This window comes from Takifugu flavidus, chromosome 13 (assembly GCF_003711565.1).
Source record: "Takifugu flavidus isolate HTHZ2018 chromosome 13, ASM371156v2, whole genome shotgun sequence".
Lineage (NCBI taxonomy): Eukaryota > Metazoa > Chordata > Actinopteri > Tetraodontiformes > Tetraodontidae > Takifugu > Takifugu flavidus.
Window position 1 is genome coordinate 15,207,784 of NC_079532.1, and position 7,169 is coordinate 15,214,952.

A 7,169-nucleotide genomic window follows, 5' to 3' on the forward strand; every position below is an offset into this window, starting at 1 on the left:
CTTTAAACTTCTAAGTTTTCTTATAAGTACATTCAGAATATAATGTTTTTGACGAAATACTTTTATTAATATTGCAACAATATTGTAGTGATGACAGTTGGTGCTTTCACAAACTATGGACATAATGAGACTTTAAAATCAGTAATCATTAGTAATATGGATATAACAACTAAATGGGTAAAGGAAAATAATAGAACAGCAAGGACAGTCTGGTAAGTTAGGAATTACATTGGCCATTTGATATATCCTCTTCTCCCTGCATGACAAATTCACCCTGGATATTGCCTATCCAGTCATGGAGCATCACAAATTGGGGAAGTAAATCTGTATTGTTATTTTATGTTTACAGGGACTGTTGCAAAAGTGCTTTTAGCAAAACTGATTGTGTCCTATGTGTCTCTTGTGTTTCAGGGGTGGATTTCATGCAGTGCAGATTTTGCAAATTCACAAGCTCCAGTCAAGAGACTCTTCTGAAACATTTTTGCCTTCATCACGGACAAGGTGCACATTGGCCTTGCATTCACACAGACTGTGTATGTGTATATAAAACACCTGGAGCATTACGATCACACCTCTCAAGATCACACTCAATAGAGAAAATCCACAAAAATTCAACATTTCAATGTGAATTGTGTGATTTTAAGGAGATTTGCAGTGAAAAAACTTTTTGGAACCATCTTGGACATCATTTAAAGAACCGAGAAACTGTACAATGTCCCTTTCTAAGGTGTACCTTTAAAACAAACATTTGCCCAACCCTCAGTTCTCACAGAAGTCGAAACCATAAAAATTGTACACTTGAGGATTTTCGAACAATTGCAAGAACTGTTCCTGAAGATGAGATAATTGAAACTGAGCAATCTGATAGTGACGCAGGAACATCAGCTTATAATATTGTGAGACCAGATGAGGTTGAAGAGATTGTAAAGGATGTGGATAGTGAGACACTTGAACAAAAATTGGCTTCTCTCTTTCTGTGTATGCAAACAGTGTTGCATGTTTCTTGAGCTGCAACACAAAAGATTGTAGAGGATTTGCGTAACCTGCTCTCTTTCTCTAACATTCATGCTCTCAACAGTGTCAAAGAGATCCTTTCAAAACATGAAATTGAAGTAAATGATTCTGTTTTGCAAGAAATTTCTAATGCTATAGTTCAAACTAATCCACTCCTTTTAACAACATCGGAGAAAGGTTCCCTATCTACAGATCACCAAAGGAATATATATTTCAAAGAGCACTTTTCTGTTCTAGAACCCACAGAATATCTGTACAACACAGCTCATAAAAACTCTTTTGTTTATATATCTTTCACTAAGATACTTGAGACTTTACTCAGACGGGCAGATTTTTTTGGACCAAATTGTATTTAATCAAGAAGCTTTATCTGGACACCTTAAGTCTTTTCAAGATGGCAAGTATTACAAGGACAATAAGCTACTGGGACAGCAAAACTTATGTATCAGTTTGGTGTTATATAATGATGATTTTGAAGTTTGTAACCCACTGGGCACCTCTAGAAAACTTCATAAGATTACTGCAGTATATTGGGTAGTTCTAAATTGACCAGCCAGATTCCAATCGAATCTCAGTTCAATTCAGCTAGCTCTCTTAGGTAAAAGTGTGGATGTCAAACAATATGGTTATGAAAAGTTTTTTGAGCCATTGATTAATGATATAAGGTGTCTAGAACAAGAGGGAATTGTTGTGGAAGTTGTGGGTCAGTTTGTTAAAGGCACTGTATATTGTGTAAGTGCTGATAACCTTGGTGCACATGGTCTGGCAGGCTTTTCTGAAAGTTTTACTGTTGACAAGTTCTGTCGCTTTTGTTTGATAAGTAGGGACCAAATTGCAACCACTGAAGTTAATGACTTCCAGCTGAGGGGTGTTGATCAACACAATACATTTCTGGAAGAGCTTAGGCAGACTGACAACCTCCAAAGTGTTAATGGGGTAAAAAGGGAATGTGTACTGGGCAAACATCTACTGTACTTTCACCCAATAACCGGATTTCCTCCAGATGTTTTGCATGACCTTTTTGAAGGTGTCATCCCTTTGGAGTTCTCCTTATGTTTGAAAAATCTGATCTCCAAAGGTTTCATTACATTTGATGCATTAAATAACTTCATAAAATTATTTCCCTACAAATATTCAGACAAAGTAAACAAGCCTCAAAAAATTCCAAAAGCAAGCTTTGAAAAAGGAACAGTTGCTGGTAATGGACATGAAAATTGGACACTGCTGCGCTTACTTCCTTTTATAATTGGATGTAAGATACCAGAACAGGAGCCAGCATGGGAGATTTTAATGGACCTCAAGGAAATTGTTGACATTGTTGTGTCAAACAGACTCTCTGAGGAAGCATTGTGTTATTTATCTTGCAAACTACTGGATCATCGCCTGCTGCTCACCAGTACCTTTCCGGACTTCAGACTGAGGCCAAAACACCACTTCACTGACCACTACCCACATCTTATATGCGGCTATGGGCCTTTAGTGGAATTGTGGACGATGAGATTTGAAGCAAAACATAGCTTCTTTAAAAAGGTGGTCCATGACACTCACAACTGGAAAAATGTGCTGCTCACTCTTTCCTCGAAAAACCAGCAGATGATGGCATACCATCTGGATAGCGGGAACCTTTTCAAGCCAAAACTCTATGTTGAAAATGTGAAAGTGGTCAGGGTTTCAGAATTGGATCCATCACTTAAGTGTGAAATACAGAAGAAGTACCCTCATCTAGACAGTGTGTCTCTGTCTAAAACGATTCACCTGCATGGGACACAGTATGTGGCGGGCATGATTTTATCTGCTGGGCAATGCAGTGGCCTCCCAGAATTCCATAAGATTGTGACCATTCTTGTCAATGCAGAGGAGGTGAGATTCATTTGTAAAAGACTGTGTTCCTGGTACATTGAACATTTCAGGTCCTATGAGCTTGTTGAACACACCTGTGCAGACCTTCTTGTCCTGGATCCAGATGCACTGACGGATTACCACCCTCTAACAGCATACACAGTTGGTGGAAAGCTGATGGTGACCCCAAGGACGTTCCTTCTCCATTAAAGCAACTCAAAATGGTATGTTCTCTTCCCTACACCCTGTCTCCTCTTCTCCTCATCTCCCTTCTCATCCACCCTCTGTCTCTCCTCTCATCCACCCTCTGTCTCTCCTCTCCTCTATTGTCCTCTGCTCCCCTTCCTCACTCCTTTCCTCTTGCTCTTTCTTTTCTTCTCCACACTCTTCTTTCTTCTCCTTACTATCTCTCTTCTCCCCACTCACCCCCCTCTATCCTCCCCTCATCAACTCCTTTCTCTTCTCTCCTCTCACGCACTCTCTCACCTCTCTCCTTTCTTCTCTCATTAGGTATTAGTTTTGTGCTGAATGAATTGAAGGAAATGAAATGAATATAGACTTTAGTTTTTTTTTTACATTTGTAGACTAAATTATTTGCAAATCAAACATAATCAGCAGATTAATATGGAAAAAGGTCCTCATTTGCAGCCGTATGGTATAGGTGTCAACTGTTTTCTAATCAGGTTTGACTATTCATTTTCTCCCACCTTTTCTCTCTCCTCTTTTCAGACTTTGTTACTTCGGTTAGTTCTTTCCTCCAGAGAAGGCTGGCGAGTCCAGCTTCCTGAAGTACCAGCATCTGTGGGGCAGTTGATTGATATACTTAAAGACTCAAACTTCGAGGTGATTTCTCACTACAGTTTGAGGATCCAGAGTTTGGAAATGCACTATGCAACCTGACGGCAATATCTGAATTACCAGCTGAGCGTGCAGTCCTGCATATAATGTGGGACTGTGATTCATCTCCACTTAACCAGTCCACTGCTTCAGTGTCCTCTTCTTCAGTCTTTTCCCAGGACACAGTAAGTGTTCACTATGAAGATTTCAGGCCTAGCTGGACCGATTCTATCCAGATGAACTTAAGGCATGTCTCAGAGTGGCCCTCTCCATTTCCTATCCCCAAGTTTTCATATGATGTTGAACTGAAATTGTGTAAGGCTAATGTGACATACGAAAAATCTAAGAAGGGCCTTGCAGTGACAAGAGACATAAAGATGGAGATTTTGGATAAAATTGCAGCGGCAGTTTTTGAAATTAAAGGCTACCCCGAGAAAGATGAGCTTGAGTCAGTTGCTTCTGCGCTGGTTCTCAAGTATCCATGTCTGAAGGAGCCAGGTAGCATCACAGGCTACGAGGGATGGAAAGCAAGTATCAAGCACAAACTTGGAAACTACAGATCAAAGCTTCGTAGGGCAGGCTGCAATGAGGTAAATGTAAACAGGAAAAGAAAAGGGGGAGATGGAGAGGACAGTCCTTTCACCCTTAAAAAGCCCAAACGTGGAGAGGTCAATCATGTCCCAGATTATCCACAACACCATGATGATTCTACTCTTGAAGAGGAAAGAGTTGCTCTGGTCAACGAAATGAAGAAGAAACAAAAGAACATGACAGTCATACAGCAGAAGATGGCGCTGACATTTTCCCTCAAGAGAGGTCGAGGAGTGTCAACCTATGGTATCTGAGGTCCAGGAGAGGTGGCCTGCACTGTTTTCCTCTGAGGAGGTAAGACTGTCCTAGGCACAAGTTATTATACTACATTGACGATAATTGAAGAAGTACAGTACCGGTATTTGCTGGGGTATTGGCAAACTTTATTATACCTTGCGCTACCACCCCCACTCAAGGCCCCCACTCAACACACTGCACCCACTCCAGAAATGTGCAATGCCAGTGTTTTTGTTATGTTATATCCTCCCAAGGACTTGAGGACTGACAATTGAATTGTCAGTCCTCAAGGTCCATGTTAACAAATGCCATAGATTCTTTGACCTTTCCTAATATTCTTACCCTAAACATTTCACTCCTATAAGAGCCCATTTCTGCCTGTACAAGAATAAAAGAATCCCCATGCTAAATCGAAATTGTGAAATAAAAAGACATTATGAGACAAAAATTTAAAGTAGTTTCACCTGGAGAAAAACGACCAAATTTGGACTTTAACTCATAATTTTGACTTGGCATGGATTTTTTTTTCTTTTACTGGTGGAAATAGGGCTGGTTAGGGAAAGAATACTAAGGCAGGTCACAGAATATGATTGGTCACAGATTTCGGTGCAACACTGGAACATGATAATATGCATTCGCATATTGATACTGTTTTTTGTGGAGGGTATTTCCATTCCTGTGCAAAAGACGTATTCACAAGAGCTTTTTGAAGTAGGTTTTACTGTTGATAACATGGTCAGGCATTGAACATGGGGCAGACTGCACAAGACAGCTACCCAGGAATGTTCTGTGCTGAATAAATGGCAATATTTTGTTGATTGTCTTATTTAGATATCTAAGGAATTTCATCGGATCACAAGCAAAGACCTCCTGGGGACTTTTAATGCATTCCTTGACAAATTTGTGCCTGGTCTGCTGAAACTGTACCGGTCTAAGAAGGGAGCTCTTGGGGAGAAGATGGAAGACCTCCTGGATAAACTTGATGAACAGGTGAGTGAAGTGCTCCTTTGCCTGACATTTTTAGAAGAGTATGAATATACTTCTCTCATAAGAGAAACAGAAAAAGATGTTAGCTTCAGCAAAAACACATTAGTGGATGTGTGTCAGTAAAAATGAATGTCAGCAGTCATTGCTTTATGTTATTATTTGTGTTTATGTTGGTATTTGATTTAACAGAATTTTAATTTGTAAAAGTGAAGTAAAATTGTTAACATGGTTGCAGTGTTGTATTTTTTTAATTTTTTTTTAAGTTTTACATGTTGCTGGGTCCTTTATCTTCATTACTATAAAAGAGTCCTGATTTTGCATTGTTTTTAAGTACATTATGTATATAATAATTATATATAGAATATACTAATTGAAATGCTTGTTTTCCACTGAATACTCTTTAGACATCCGACATTGTGTCCCACCGAAAGACAGCAGCACTGAGAGGCCTGCCCATTTTCCTCCGAGAAGATGCAGCAAAGGTTTTCCTGAAGTGCTTGGTAAGTACAGACAAAGTAATGCAAGTAAAACTAATTCCTAATTCCCATGAGATGTTTTGAAGGATGAGTTCATCCAGAATGAAAATATACACCTCCTCAGTGCAGTCCAGATCATTTTATAGTGAGGATTGCAGTTTATAACTCTCACTCCCTTTTTTTCTGCTGAGAAGCAGCTGGGCATTATTGGTGGGTGTTCCGTAGCAGAAAATACTTTTGTACAAAACTCATCACAAAGTTTGCGGGTGAAAGCTACTGTGTCATTAATTAAAGAAAAAGATGCTTTTTCTTATTAAAACCTCCATGAGTCAAATGACCAGCATGGTACAGAAGTTTAAGTTCATATCAGTAGAAATGTATTTTGTCTTTAGTTTTTCTTAGCTCTCAATAATACATCTGTTTTCTTCGGGACACTGACAATTTGGAACCAGTGCTGAACGGTGCATCTGTTGCCATCCTCACCATCCTACAAGATGACGATGCCGGTACATCTGTGTTAGAGCAGGTAGTTGTGTTGGAAGGGGAAATCATGCTACATGACATTCCAGACCTCTCTACTGCCTTGGCATACCTCTTTGGCCTTCTGTATGCCCTCAACATTGATTATCCAAAGCAGATGAGGTATACCTTTGAAGCGATTCAGGCCATCTTTTTTGAGCTTGGCGGTTCTCGATGTTCACATCGCATAAGGGCTCTGAAAACAAAGCTTTTGCTGTGACTATTAATGGGGAAGCCAGACATGACTTTAACTGTGTTCTTTAGCCTGTTCAAGTGCACAGTAGTTAAACCCCTTTGCCTCTGATATAATCATTTGCCAGTTAACAAGAGTTGCATATTTAGTGTTTGAACTGTTAAAATTCATTATTGTCTATGTTGTTGACAATATATGGTGAGATTTTGCCATGTTGCCATGCCATTTTGCACTGTTCAACAAAATAAATAAGATTTCAGATAACATTCAGTTGTGCTTTGTTTTATTCAATGTCTATTTAGCATTTTTCAAATATAATCACAGCAACATACATTTTCCTTTATTTATATAGGTAAATTTTCAACACACTGGAGTAAAAATTGTATGTTTATTCAACAAGAATATCTGTGTTTGGTGAATTTAGGAATACATGGCATTGAAGGAATAATTGTATGTTTATTCAACAAGAATATCTG

The 7,169-nt window shown here is 39.1% G+C and overlaps 1 long non-coding RNA gene across 1 annotated transcript; it reads left to right on the forward strand.

The window, feature by feature from the left end:
• LOC130536651 (uncharacterized) lies at window positions 1–6,959 on the forward strand. The gene is made up of 3 exons (XR_008953421.1): window positions 1–4,575; window positions 5,350–5,508; window positions 5,910–6,959. It is a non-coding gene; the product is annotated as an uncharacterized LOC130536651 (long non-coding RNA).
• Window positions 6,960–7,169: the final 210 nt, after the last annotated feature.